The sequence below is a fragment of the Phyllostomus discolor genome, chromosome 6, assembly GCF_004126475.2.
Source record: "Phyllostomus discolor isolate MPI-MPIP mPhyDis1 chromosome 6, mPhyDis1.pri.v3, whole genome shotgun sequence".
NCBI classification, from domain to species: domain Eukaryota; kingdom Metazoa; phylum Chordata; class Mammalia; order Chiroptera; family Phyllostomidae; genus Phyllostomus; species Phyllostomus discolor.
The window spans coordinates 43119633-43135102 of NC_040908.2; the positions used below are offsets into that span (position 1 = coordinate 43119633).

Genomic DNA, 15470 nt, shown 5'->3' on the forward strand with positions numbered 1-15470 from the left:
AAATAATAAAATATTGGTTTATTTATAAAGTAATATTCATTGTAAAATTCATATTTATTCATTCTGAAAATTAATTCACTTTTGTTTTTATAATCTAACTAGACTGATACTTATAGCTCTAGTTTAAGTGCTGAATAGTAATCCACTATGAATATATCACAATTTAATTATCCACTAAAAAGTGCTATTTAGCCCTGGCTGGTGTAGCTCAGTGGATTGAGCACAGGACTGCAAACCAAAGGGTCACTGGTTCAATTTCCAGTCATGGCACACGCCTGGGTTGCAGGCCAGGTCTCCAATAGAGGGTGTGTGAGAGGCAACTACACACTGATGTTTCTCTCCTTCTCTTTCTCCCTCCCTTCCCCTCTTTCTAAAAACAAATAAATACATTTTTTAAGTACTATTTAGCCAGAAAGCATTTACTGGATTATACAATAAAATCATAGAAAAATATTTGTATGTGGAAAGGGCCTTGGAGATCACCTAGTGCAGGGTTTCTTAAGCTGGCATTCATAGACCCTCTTCTATTAACAAGCTTTAAATTTAAAAAATGTGAGTGTCTGTGGGATGAATATTTTCTACAGAAAGGGCCAAAGCTTTGACCATGTTCTCAAAGAGATATATGTGCTAAATACAGTGGTTACTTGCCTAATAAAGTTGAGAATCTGTCATATAGCTCCTTTCTCATTTGACATATATAAGGTCCAGAGAGGTTAAGTAATTTACACACAACCAGTGATTTTGAAAAAATAGTGGTTTGAATAGAACTTGTTCATAGAACCAGATCTATATGTATTGCTTCTCTAGAGCAACATATTGCCGGGGTTTGGTGCTTGCTTGTTTGTTGATTTCTTATACAATATATGAGAGTTTAAGTTTCTTTCAACTCTGAATCTATAAAGTACAATTTTATTTTTTATTTATTTTAATTATTATCCACGGCTGATGAGATGATAAAATTGGTACCTTCCTGCATTACTGGTGGTATTGTAAATTGGTATAGTCATTTGAGAAAAACTTTGAGATGATGAAGTGCCAATAAAATATACACAGACTCTTGGCTCAATCATTTTTATATTCAGAAAAACAATCCTAAAATTGGACAAAGCCATATGTAAAAAATGTTCATCGAAGTATTATTTGTAATAATGGAGTAGATTATTACAATGGAGTAATGGAGTAGATTATTTGTAATCTACTAAGAAGATAATGGATAGATCACAGTCTGTCTACTGCATTGAATACTATGTAGGCAATTAAAATTAAGGTTTTATAAAATGTTAAGCAATAATAGGAAATGCTTACAACACAATGTTAAGTGAAAAAAAGGAATACAAAATCAAATGATAACAACTTTGTAAAAAGTCTGCACAGAAGAAAAACTAGAAGTAAATATAACAAATGATAACTGGTCATAAATGTTTTTCTTTTCTTGATGTAAAATCTTGGGCAATGTAGCAATGGTCATAATTTTTAAAAAAGTAAACACAGTACCCAAATGCAATGAATTTTAATAAGTGTATTTCCCACAGATTCATCATCTTAAAAAAAACATTCAGAGATGAAGACTTTCCTTTTGTAACACAATTTCATAAGCATTGAAATGCTGTCTTGAGAAATATGGTAAGATTACTAACTACAATTGGTTGATTGTATACACAAGTCACCTGGCCAGATAACTACTCTATTTCCATGTACAAAGGTGGACACTGACTTTTTAATTCTCTTTAACAGAACTGACTGCTGCATTCACCTAACGTAAATCATCATTTTGTGATCATATGTTATGTATGTCAGAAATATATTTTTCCTAAAGCAAGGTTTTCTTCTTCATGTTTTTATGTTTAAATTTCTTATTTCAGTTTAAACATTTTCTTGGTGTAGAAAGATTTGGTGCTTCAAGATTTTGTCATATGTTTTTATTCTGCTATTTCTATTGAGTAGAGATATCAAATTAAAACAGGCATGTGTCATCTAAAATAATTTCCAGTTTCTCTGCACACACACACATATTTTTGTTTCCTTCCTAGTTGATATACTTATAGTAACCTGTGTCTGTGTATTCAAGCTTTCATGAGAGCTAAACCAGCAGGGGGCGAAATACAATAGGAATAAATTTGACAAGTCCTATATATTTTTCTCGCTTTATTGACTGAACAATAACCAAAAATCCCGCACAGCCACAGAGCAATTGGTACTCCAATTTAAAATGATGTATTCTACGTATGTCTGACAGCGACTGAGTTGTAGAGACAAATGCGGGCCTATTTTAGCGCTCCAAGTTAATTTGTCTAGAACATTGCAGAGGCGGGATAAACCATGATGAACTGCTTTTGTCCTTATCTTCACCATTCGTGTAATTCCTACACTCAAACGGGTTGCCACTTAATGGTGGCTGAAGGTGTTGCTTTTCATCCTTGTTTCTCTGCATAGCTGTTGGGCTTTGCCTGTTTGAAAATATTTTAAATTATTCAGATCACCGGTGCAGGTTTGGGAAATGTGAGCAGAAAGAGCACACTAGCAGGGCTCGTGAGTTGCAGGGTAGGACCCCCGGCTCGTCCCAGACGGTAATAATCCTTGCAGCCTTGTAGTCTGATTTTTATAGTGGCAGGTGTTTTAACAATTCATGATAAAGGCGGGCGGGGGGGGGGCTTATAAAAATGTAAATGACCAACTGCTCAAGACTGATGATTAAAAAAAGAATCTGTTATGACCTCTGCTAAAGAAATGCAGAAGTTGATTTGATTTCTTTAGTTTCATTGGCTATTCTCCCGCAGCATCTATCAAAAAACGATCACTGTCTCCATCCGTTAGCAAAATCCCCAATTTTTGTTGTTGGCCTCGTAGACGATTTGTTAGTTCGGCGGCTGTATTCCCTCTTGCTTTCCATCTTAGGTTTCATTTATAACAATCTCTTATTTGTTAAATATCAGCTTCCTCTTCTGTCATATGAAATCAAAAAGAGGAAGAGACTTTGACGGTGAATGAAAAAGTCGTTTTTCAGGGCGAAAAGGACAAGCCGATCTGTGCTCCACAGATTTTTGAAGATATGGTCCTGTATATCAAAACCTCTGCAATTTTATTTGGAGAGCAAAAGACTTAACTCGGTATCGAACTGAAGGTTAACATCAACAGGCTAAGAAACACCGTCCCTCGTCCGGAGCGCGGCCCCAGCGGGCGGCGGAGACCGGAAGGACGTCTTCGCCCCCACCACAGCTTGGTGACTCGCAGGGAAGTAAAGAAAAGGGCAACTTGCCCTCACCCAAAATGGCGGCCGGCGCTCTGCGCGACGACGCCTGCGCGGGGTAGCTTTCTGTGACACTAATTCCCTTAGAGAGTCCTCCCTCGCTCACCCGAGCACCCACCAGCGCCCGGCCCGACCCAGCCGCCTGCGCCCGGAAGTGACGTATAGGCGGCAGCGGTTCCCCCGCTGCATGATGGGAGAGTGTGTGGAGTGGGCGGGGGGTCTCCGCGGAGGAGGAGGTGGAGGCGGCGGCGACGGCGGAAGAGGGCGGAGGGTAATGGGATGGGGGTTCCGCGGCAGCGCTGAAACTCTGGGTGGGCATCCATGGCGCTGCTTCGCTGACAGGGCTGTGTGTACCTTGCCTTCCGCTCTCACCAGCTCCGCGTCGGAATAGCCGGTCCTTCCCCGGGGAGCCAGTTTCTCCCCGGCCCCCTGAGCCATGCCCATCGCGGCCGCCCCAGACGAGCCAGGTAAGCGCCACCGCTCCTCTCCCCCGGCCACGCTTGGGGAAAGAGGGTGAAGGGACCCAGCCCACCTGCCAGACCCTCGCCGTGGCCGGGGGCACCTGTCTACCGCGGAACCGGAGGCTGTGGGGAGGTGCTGGCTCTGCGGGCCTGCGGGCTTCGGGCTTGGGCTCTGCCCTCTTCCGCGGCGGGTGCGCGGAAGCCGGCGGCGGCGCCCGAAGCGCACGGCTTCCTCCTTGCCACCCGAGGCACCTGCCTGGAACATACGAGCTATTCTCACCTCTCCGGCCGCCGCGGTTTGCCCTGCCCCTCCGCTTTCACCTGCCCTCAGGTCCGCGCCGGCCGTTCCCTCCCGGGAGCTGTTGAGAACTTTGGGGCTTCGCTGGTGCTCCCTCTTTCCCCCTCCTCCTCCTCCCTCGTGACAGGTGTAAACACTGCCTGCTTCGCCCAGGTTGGAGGCCGGCCGCGACCGGAGTGTGCTGCTTCCAGTGGTCCCCGAAGCAAGCGAATTTTGAATACTCCGACGGGCGAAGGAGACGACCCCAAAGCTCACGCATCCCTTCCTGAGAGGACTTTTTCTGCTCCCTTCTTGCACTGCTCAAGAAACAATCTTTCTCCTCTCCAGATTGCCTTCGAAAAGTTGGATCTTTATTCAATAAGCGTCCAGTTTGGCAGGTGCTAATGTCTGCTTGGGCTGGGGACAGAGTACAGGGTGAACGAACGGTGGTGGGGCCCTTTCTCCATTAGGAAAGTACTGAGCATGGCTAGATTTTTCTTTCTCTGGTTATTTAATTCAAGTTATAGCTTGGTTTCTCACTGAATCTACTTTGGGGGCCAGGGAAGGATTAACTCCTAACTCATATATGTAACTATTTTTTACCGGGGATACATGAGGCAAAAGCAATGGTTCCGTTTCAGAGTTCTCGTTTTAGGAGAAGAAAAGTAGAACTTTACTTTTGAACTTGAATCTTCCTTTTCACTGGCTACGTTCTCCTACTTCCGATGCGGGGGGGTGGGGGGTTGGAGTTTGGGAAAGAGAAACAATTTAGTCTTTGATGTTACATTTAACCTTTTGCTTTCAGTTAAACTTTTAGACACAGATATTTGCTAAACTCTAGGTGAAACAATGTGTCAACACTGTTGTGTTGATAAAAATGTGTACAGTTTACCTACATTTTATGCCCTTTGCCGGTTTACATGTTCCTTTTGGTAATTATTTTTAACTCTTTGCAGAAGTGCTATATATGTTTAAACAAAGTATCTATGGTGTTCCTCTAAATTGTGTCCATGAAGATATTTCTCACGGATTAAAAGACAGATCCTTTGTAAAACATATAGCCCAGTAAATGGCACCTAGTAAATGCCTCATTTGTTCTAATTCCTCTGTTTATGTATCAGATACGTTAATTTATCTTCAAAGCATAGATATTTTTAAATCTTAAAAAGTCTCTTGAAAGAAATTGAATAGATTTCACGTAATGTGCAGAGCATTAGTTTTGATGTTTTCTGATTTTTTTGACCTAGAGGCTGTGATAAAATAATTCCACATCAAAACAAAGATAATGTACCCTTAATTGCATTGATAAATTTTGCAGAATCCAATTGCCTTTATGAAAATCATGTATCTAGGCGAATCCTATTGTAAAATATCACTTTAAATATTAATTTATACTTAAAACTAATTCAGAGAATTAATGAAATTTGAGTATCAAAAATGTTTTATTTTGTATGAAATATAAAGTGCCTCCTGTAACAGTTTGAGAAGTCTTTGTATAGCATCATGTTGATAGATTACCCCATCTCTCCTAACTCTACCCCAAAATTTGTAAGTTATAAATTATTTAAACCAGATGTTTATATTCTAAGTTAATGTTACTGACAATTTGTAAGTTAAAAATACTTTTCCCCTTCTATGCCTAGTACTTTCACTTCTTCTTTAAGTAGGCTAATGAACCTTTTCTGCTTAAACTTTATAAGTATTTCTAGTTTTCATGCAATTTTGAAACTACCTGGCACTATATGGGTTATATATCCTTTTGGTAATTAATCTTTTCTCAATCCATATATATGCACATGCTGGATATATACACATACATATACACTCATGGGTCCTTTTGCAACTATATAACTACTAGCACTGATATACGCTACTTGGTATGAGTGAGATACTTTTCTAAGTAACATACATAGTATATTAACTCATTTAATCTGCATAATAACTCTATAAGCTAGTAGGTGGCATTATCCTCATTTTTCGAGAGAAAACTAATGTTAAGTAACTTTCCTAAAGTCAAACAGTGGGTAAGTGACAGCCAGGTTATAATATGTTACCATGTATCTGGTTTTTATATATGCAAAAATGTACAGTATATTCAGGGAATCAAGGACTATGTGGCAAAAGTATAAAGACATGCATGGGAATGATAATGGCAAATTAGAATAAAAGTTACCTCTGGAGAACTAGAAAGGAATAAAGGATCTAGGAAGTGTCCATGGGTTTCCAACCATAACTTTACTGTCTTTAAATCAGAAGCTGATTTGGTAAAAGATTAAGATTCAACACAATTAGGTGGTGGCTACTTGGTCATTCATTACATTTTCTCCCCCTAAACTTTGTTGTCTGCTTAAAATCATAATACAATTAAAAGTTCAGGTTTTTCATTTAAAAAGCTATATAAAGTATCACTCTTTTTCAGCATAGTATATTTTAAAACAGGACAGAAGGAGTTGTTACTATTTTGTGTTGACTTCCTTTTAAAATACAAGAAGCCTCTAACTTAAAAGTATTTGAATTAAGAAATGTAGCCCTCTCCAGGTTCCTCCGTAGTAATTTTCCTTGCCTGGGATCTCTAATTACTGGCAGCCCTTTCAGTGGCCCTGTATCACACTCCTGGTTTCTATTTCTGGCCTTATCCTAGGGTAGGGGCTTATAGGTCTGGATTAGACCTATTCCCTGGGAAAAGAAAAAGGTCTGAAACTATACAGTAGTTGGGAGATGAGAATCATTGCTCATTAGTTTTGGAGGAGTGAAAACAGAAGGAAAATAGGAGATTTAAGGCTCTTTCCTATCATTCTTCAGTCACCACCACCCCATTCTCAATAACTTAAGTAAACCTTGCAAAGATAAATTGCTAATGAATTAAATGTCTGTACCTTCAAAGCTTAATTTGCAAGCACTATTTTGATGAATAGTTACCAGAGGAAAATCAAGTGGTAAATTAGAATAAATTCACATATGTTCTGTTTATATAAGTGTTTACAACATGCCAGAAACCATTTCAACTAAGTATCTACTAACACCCATGGTATTTTCTTCTCGGCATTCATACAGCAAGTACTTACTGAGCACTTGCTGTATGTCAGGCCTTGTTTTACCTGGGGACACTGAAATAAACAATCAGGGAAAAAATTAGCCCTCACATGCTTCAGTTCCTTACATGTGTATGCACACATGCATGTCTGTATGTGGATAGACAAAATATAGATAGCAGATGATGTTAAGTATTATGTAGAACAATAGAGTCATTTTGGGGAGATCAGCAAGTACAAACTTTTTGATGGAGTCAGGGTGGGAGATTGGTTGGACTTGCAGTTTTATGTAGGATCAGTTCAGAAAAGGCTTAAGACCTGAAGAAAGTGAAGAGAATAAAGGGGAAAGTGGTAGAAGTATGCCTGTAATATTCAAGATATTGCAAGCAGAAGAGTGGTAGGTGTGATCAGAAAGTTAGAGGACAAGAGGGAAGTGTTGTAGGGGCTTTGTAGACATTCCAGTGACTTAGGCTTTTTACTGTGTGAAATGAGAAACCGTCGAAGGGTTTTTGAGTAGGTAAGTGACAATCTATCTTTTAAAAGGATCTGTTTGGCAAGAGTGGAAGTGGGAAGATTCCATTAGGAAGGAGGTGGTTATAGTGATGCAGCTAAGAGATGATAGTGGCTTGAACCAAGATAGTAGTGGCAATAGAGGTGGTGAGTGGTGGGGTGGAGTGGTGGGGGGGAAATGGGGACAACTGTACTTGAAGAACAGTAAAAAAAAAAAAAGTGGTAGAACAGTTTCTTGAACTGGAACCTTTTAATAATTTACCTATTGCTGAACTTAGAAAACTTACCCAGAGGTTCTACCTCCTGAAAATTCAAGTCTGTCAGCATACCACTTTACTCCCTTCATATATCCTACATTCTAACCAAACTCTATTACATGACTTCTTGCTCCTTGAAAGTTGTCACATGCTTTATCTTTAGCGCCTGCTGTTTCCTCTCTCAATTAAAATCCTTCCCATTTCAAATTCTTTCCTTTATGAAGGTTTTTTCTCTTTTCACTATTTTTCCTCTTCCCAATCAAGTGAGATCTTTTTCTTAGAATCCTTATAGATACATTTTAGTTCATATGTTTACATTCTGCCTCACATTAATTGTTTTTACTGTTTTCTTGTATTGTACCCACTAATCGTTAGTTTTTTAGAAGCTGTGACTCCTTTTACTCATTTCTGCTCCTTATAGAACCTAGCATTTTTGTATGCAGTAGATGCTGAATAGTGGATGTACATATTTTTTTAATTTTAAAAAATAGTCTTTTAGTACAGATGGCTTTGTAGTTTTGCTATGTTTTTGTTTTCAGTCAGCTAGACTCTTCTTGCCATCACAGGAAATTTTCATCTAAAATAATATTCAAGGCCATATTCAAATTCTTACCCAGCTGATCCAAAAATGTTGCTTTACAGCTGATTTGCCAAAATTATCATCCACTCTGTATTATACTTTTATGGTTATTAAGATTGTGAAAGGATAATATACTTATTATAGAAAATTTGGAACATAAAACTGGTATGCCCCTTGATGGCAATGGCTTATCTATTTTAATGTCTGACCCAAAGTAGTACAAGTAAGAGGAATAATAGAGGACAAATATCACTAGTCATCACACTACAGAAAGGTAACTGTTAACATTTTGGTTTTCCTTTACTTTTTTCCCTCCCTTTAGATATATGTCATCCAATTATATGTGTGTATATACTCATACAACATATATGTAGGAACCAGGCATAGATTATTCTTTTACTATTAAATTGTGAGCATCCTCATGTTATTAAATATTCCTTAAAACATGACTGTTAATGACTGTGTAGAATGAAATCCAGTGAGTTTCAAGTTTTCCCTGTGATTTCCTACAAATTGCTTGGTTTTTTCCAGATTTTACTCTCATGGAAAAAACATCTCTCTGAACGCATTTGGGTGTAAATCTTTGACTTCGTCTGTAGTTATTTCCATAGAACTGAGTATTAGAAGTGGAGTTACTAAATAAAAGGGGAAGCCAGTTGCCTTCCAAGAGATTCTAATAACATTGCTATCAGCAGTGGTTGAAAGTAGTTATAATTCTGTAATCTGCTCAGATGATCAATAATTGTGCTTTTTTTTTTGTTTTTTCAAGAGAATAAATCCATTTTATTTATTTACTTTTCAGTGAAGTTTAAGTCCTTGAGGGGTACGATTACACAGATTCTTGTGTCCAATGGCCTTAGCAGGAAGGTTGCTTCAGAATTTATCACAAGCTGTGCTACTGTTTCCATGAGCACGAGTTACCTTTCCCCAGGTGACTCTGCTGCTGTTTAGTTGCCATCAAGAGTCACTGTATTGTTCTTTACTTTGTACACATAAGCACATCTTTTGCCTAGGTAGAATTCAGTTTCATCTTGAGCATAAATACCTACAATTTTTAAGAAGAGCTGTGTGCTTATAGCCAGCAAAAATGGCCTGGGACCACAGCCTTGCAGACATATTTGTCGTCCAGACATATTTGAAGTCCTGTTCCCAGCAGGCCTTCACAGGTTCCAAGATGATGGGGAAAAAAGTAAATGTGTAGTTTTTAAATTGTTTACCTGAATTTTTACTTTGGATTTAGGCTTTTCAGCAGTGTGGGATGTTTACATCATGTAGATAAGATCGGATGTGTTCAAGGTGGTATGGCCATAGACTGTGGCATTATTTAATATTTTTTGAAGGGTTTAAACATGAGACACGTCCTTGTTAGATGTGAGGTTAAAATTGCTTAATACCATACTCTTTTAAAAATAACTGTGACTCTGTTAGCAAGCTGTTTAAGTATAAGAAATAGAATATTATTTTTTAGAACTGTGTCGTCCAGTACCAAAGCCACTAGCCACATTTGGCTCTTGAAATAAAGTTAGTCCAAAGTAAGATGTGTTTTAAGTATAAAATACATACCAGTTTTTGAAAACTAATATAAAATGTGTAATATTTTTACATTGATTACATGTTAAAATAATATTTTTGATACTTGGTTTAAGTAAAATATGTTATAATTAAATTCATCTGTTTCTTTTTTAACTGACTACTGGGAAATTTAAAATTGTACATGAGGCCTATATTGTAAAGTGAGCAGTGCTCCTCTAGAGCATGACACTGACTTATTTATATCTGTGAAGGAGAAATAGAAGATTAACTACTTCACTATTCTAGAAAGTAGGAAGTGGCTGCTTCTTTTTTTTTTTTTTGCGATTTTCTTTTTTTTTTTTTTAAGGATTTTATTTATTCATTTCCAGAAAGAGGGGAAGGGAAGGAAAAAGAGAGGGAGAAAAACATCAGTGTGTGTGTGCCTCTCATGCACCCCCTGACTGGGGACTTGGCCCACAACCCAGGATGTGCCCTGACTGGGAATCAAACCCACAACCCTTTGGTTCACACGTCGGCACTCAGCCCAATGAGCCACACCAGCCAGGGCAATAAGTGGCTCTTTAAAAAATCCCTTATACATTTAAGCCTGTCAGCATGTTTTTTACACTTTACAGTTTGCATGTCATTTTTCAAATTTTAAGTGTTTGATTACAAACTATAAGTTACTACAGTTCTTATGCTCTAAAAGAAATATATACAAGAGGACTTCGGGGAAGATGTTAGGAAAAACTTACCTGAGGAATTGATCCTTCATCTAAGAATTGAAGGATATATGTGGGAATGTTTTAAGCAACGGGAATGTAGTTGCCAGGCCCCTCAGCATAAAGAATTTTACTGTCTTTGCCTTTGAAAAACTGAAAGAAGGTCTAGCTTAGAGCTTTGAAAACAATAGGGGAAGGGAGGAGGAATATGTCTAAAAGAGATGGATTTGGGTTTAATAGAATGTGTTAAAGATTTTTTTTTTTTTTAGGTATCACAGACATTAGCCATGATTAGATTGACTTTGAAAAATAATAGACTAGATGATAATGGCTGCTTAGACTAGAGTGGCATCAAAGGTAGTGGAAAGAGATATTTCAAAATTAAGGGATTTATGGCATAAAAAATTATTCTTTAAAGATAGTGGAGGATGGGGAGTGCTTAAGTTTCTGGCTTTGTAAATGGATGGGTGGTAGGGCCACTCGGAGTTAGCTCTGGTAGAGGGCCAGATTTGAGGAAGAAGAGCTCTAGCTCTTATTGTTAAGCTCAGGTTGAGATCTTAAGGAATTCAAGTGGAGAGGACTAGTAGAGAGTTGGCTAGGCTGGACTCATCTCAAGTGTGAGGGTTGGGCTATAGGGATCAGTTTAGGAGTCCTAGAATGTAGTGGTTAAAGCCTTACATGGATAAGATCGTTTGGGTAAGAGTTGTGAGAGCCTGGATGAGACCTGCTGCCAATTAGAGTGTGTTTAACACTTAGAAAATTTGTAAAACATATACCTCAAACCAAAAATCAGTATCTTGATTATGGGGGAATACTAGGTTCCTAACATCACATTAGATTTGGTATTGGAGCCATCAGCAATCAATAAGGAAAAACAGATAAAGAATTGGAAAGAAAAAAGTCAGGTGCCCCAGTTGCTTATAATGTGACGGTATGGGGTACGAGTACCCAGAGCTTTCAGCTTTATAAACAGTACCCACCAGTTAGAAAATAGAAGTAGAGAGAGCTTATTTTACATGAGTAGGCAAAAAAAAAAAAAGGATAATACCTAACAATAAATTTACAACAAATGTAAGAACTCAGACGTTGCTAACAAATGAAATGTTTATATTAAGTAAAATTAACAATTCTGGTAACATGAGACCATCCCTAAATCACATGTTCTTATTCTTAAAATGTTAACTTTAAGTACTTTTCAAAGCAAGATTTCTAGGAGTAGGATTTTAATATTTGCATGTCTTACTGAGACCACAGTTTCTTTGAATAGATGAAATGAATGTTTCTACCTCACCCACCCTCCCTATTAGGTATTTTAGTTTTATTCTTAGTCATTGCTTATGTTTTATGGTACTCTGTTTTTGTTTATTTTTGGTTTTGTTTTTTGTTTTCTTTTTTGCTGTGATTTACCATCTCCCATCTTGTTTATTGGGAGGATGTGGAAGTGTTGACATGGAGTATTTGCAGATAAAATACTTCTGCTGCAGTGGCATTCAAAATATGAAGCATTGACTTATTTTCTTAAGGCTTTTGTTTTTAGTAGCTATTTATAAAAAGTAGTGAACCTATGGTAAGAGATTGCTTAACTCTTTGTACACTGAATGTGTGTAATAGCATCCTTATTCCTTAAAAAAAAAAAATTGCACCAAGAGTTACAGGTATCAAAATCAGATTTTCTCTTACCTGTAGCCCAAACAGAATGTTTGAATATTCACTACTTTTTACTATACTTAAGTCACCATTTCTTCTCATTCCTTTACATATTTCAGACTATTTCCCCTACATCATAATGAGCCAGCAATTGATAGCTTTCTGTATCATTAGGTTTCAGAAGTTTACTTGAAGCACAGTGCAAGTGTTAACACCTAAATAAAAAGTGCAGATTTTAATCAGATTACCAGTGACCTTAGTTTCTAAAAGTGGAAACAAGTTTCTGTTGTTGCTCACACTCATTTCTTAATGCTCAACTACAAGTGAAATTGTGATTAATTTTTTAAATGTTTTTTCCAAGAATTGTATGCCATTTAAATCATATACATAATTTTATGTTTCAAGGATTATTGCAGTAATTTAAATTTGATCCTTTATAGAAATTTTCCAAGTTTCATTTTTAAGAAAAATATTGAAGATTTCATGAATTTTTTATATTTGAAATCTTAAGAGTGTTAATTCTCTTAGTGATAGTTAAGTGTGTATGACAGAACTTTAAGAAGTTTGTACAAATGTAAGGGAAAACTTTTTAAAAGAAAACGTACTATTTCATTGATTTACCTTTCTCAGTGAGTTTAGCAGTGAAGTTAGAGACATTATGTCATCCCCAGAATTATAAAGCCCAGTGATATTCTTATCTTCTGGAAGCTTAACACAGTGGTTCTGTCTTCATTTAACATCAGAATCACCTTTGAAACTTTTTTTAAAATGCAGATATTAAGATCCATATTTAAAATTTAGCATCTATTCTATTTTTAAAAAACAATATAAAGCTAAGATTGAGAGATATTATAGTCTCCTGGAGAGACAAACAGGGAAACAAATTTGATTCACTTTGTTAAGTATAATGAGAGAAGTAGATATAAAGAAGAATGCCTAATTCAGACAGGCAGCCCAACATAATGAAAGGAACCCAGGCTTTAATGTTTCTTAAATGTACGGAAAGTAAGCCCTACTTTCCGTACTTACTCTTTGTGGGACCTTGAATGGATAGTTGACCTCACTGAACCTGTTCCTTCATCTGTAAAGTGCATGGTTGGAATTAAGTTAGATAATGTTTGAATAAGCACCTTGCACAGGACCTGTCACATAGTGGCTTGATCAGTATTGGTGTTCTCACTTCACAGGAAACTTCATGCCTAAATAGGGTTTTGAAAACTTACTCTATGGGTTCTCTGGACAGATAAGAATAAGAAATTAGAAAAAATGGCATACGTGACAATTTGGAGGTAACATGGTGCCAAAGGAGGAATTAAGGGGTACTTTTCTCCAGCTGGAGCAAAGAGGGAGTATCTTAGCTGTTTTGCCTAAGATAAGGAGTTTCAGGTGGATTGCAGTAATCCTGACCAAAAATAGTGAGGCCCTTAAATAAGGTAGTGCTAGTGGGATGTTAGATATAGTCAAGAGATGTTAAGGATTTAATTTGGAGTTGATTTAATTTAGAGTTGATTTAATTTGGAAAGGGGACAGAATAGAAGGAGCAGTCAGGAATAATAGATTTCTAGATTTAAAATTCAGAATATTGTATAGAAACAAATGGTTTTGATTTGTTTTTTGAGTGGAGGTTAACTTGAGCTTGGGAGATGTCTTTGGGACATTTAAGTAAAGATATTCAGAAAGGCATTTGGGTGGGCAGATCTGGAGTTTGGGCAGCCCACAGATAGAGGTTTGGGCATTACATGAATATAAAAACAAAAGCTGGGTGACATCTCTTAGGAATAAGAACATTGGGAGACCAAGGCCATTGGGAGGCCAAAACATAGACATTTATGAGCAAGCAGAAGCAGCAGATCCATTGAAGGAGGAGAAAGGATTTGACAGGTAAGAGGAGAATAAAGAGAATGCCTCTTAGAGGTGCTGTTCTCACTTAAAAATGTATTTTAGACACCTTTACCTATTAGTTATATAGCTTTGTCTTTTTTTAATGGCTGCACTTTTTATTTACCCTATCCCGTGTTGATAGATATTTAAGTTGTTTTCCATTGCTTTTTAAAAAACAAACAATGCAGGAATTAATAATTTTGTGGAAATAGCTTTTCATGCTTGTGTGAATGCATCTGTAGGACATGTTGTTGAAGATGAAGTTGCCTAGTTAAAGGAATGTGCATTAAAATTTTGATATATTACTAAACTGCCTGGAATTAACTATGTACTCCCACCAATAGTATCTTTATTTTTATCTTTGAAGTGGCTTGCTTCCTAGATTGAGGGTAGTAGAATTTGAATAATAAATATTTTTTATTTATTTTATGCAAAATTCTTTAAAGGGTAAAGGATTTATCAAATTACTTGTTTCATTCAAATAATGTAATTTAAGAATGCACTTTTTCTTTGTAAGCATCAGATCAAGATGGAGTTCTTGGTTTTAAAAGAAGCTCTGTTTCCTCCTCTTTGGTGCTGGAAGCAGCGGTTGGATTTAGAGGAAGTGGATCAGAGGCTTTAAAGAGAATGATAGCATTACTGTGAGATGGATCAAACCTAGAACAAAACTGATGCATGCAAACAGTTCTTGTTGTTGTCATGGACATACTGATGTGACCAATACAATTTCTGTGCTAAGAGTTTTTACATAAATATTTTGATTTTTTTTCTTTTTGTAGCAAACTTTAAGCAATGACTATTCTTATAAAACTGATCATTGGACAGTTAGTAGCTTGAAAAATACCCAAAGTGGAAATACTGCAGAAGTTTAAGTTACCAAAATTACACTGCTTACATAATTGAAAGGTAAAATATATATGGACAAATGTCCTGGCTTTTTTGTTTTGTTTTAATTACTTACCTGACATTGTTTGCAACACCTGTCTGGAAGGAACCACCACCTTTCCCCAACTTCAGTGATACTAATAGTATTTGTGGGTAAATTGACTGTTAGTTTTTTGTCATTATCTCTAAATTTATCAGTGTCCCTTTCATCAGGTTACCCCTTTTTTTTCTTTTTACTTTGGGTTGTGACCTGTTTCTGGTTTGTAAAATCAATTTAGGAGGTCACAACGAGCTTTTAAGACAAAATGAAATAGAACTATAGATATCAAGAGTGCATAGAGAGTAAGAGTAGAAAGTTTAGTTAAACTTTTTCTTTTAAATGCACATAAGTATATCTCAGATAATCGTGGGGGTATAGTTTAAAAAGTTCTGTTTATAGGACAGGCTAATTCTCAAATA

The 15470-nt window shown here is 37.0% G+C and overlaps 1 protein-coding gene across 2 annotated transcripts in view; it reads left to right on the forward strand.

Annotated features, from left to right (window-relative positions):
* The first annotated feature begins 3432 nt into the window (after positions 1–3432).
* Positions 3433–15470, forward strand: part of AFTPH (aftiphilin) — a 63396-nt gene continuing 51358 nt past the window's right edge. Inside the window, exon 1 of one of the 2 annotated variants that reach the window (XM_028517221.1) lies at positions 3433–3714. The gene's annotated coding sequence lies outside the window, so the exon portion shown is untranslated. The remainder of the gene's footprint in view (positions 3715–15470) is intronic. The other variant, XM_028517222.1, reaches the window with a different exon arrangement.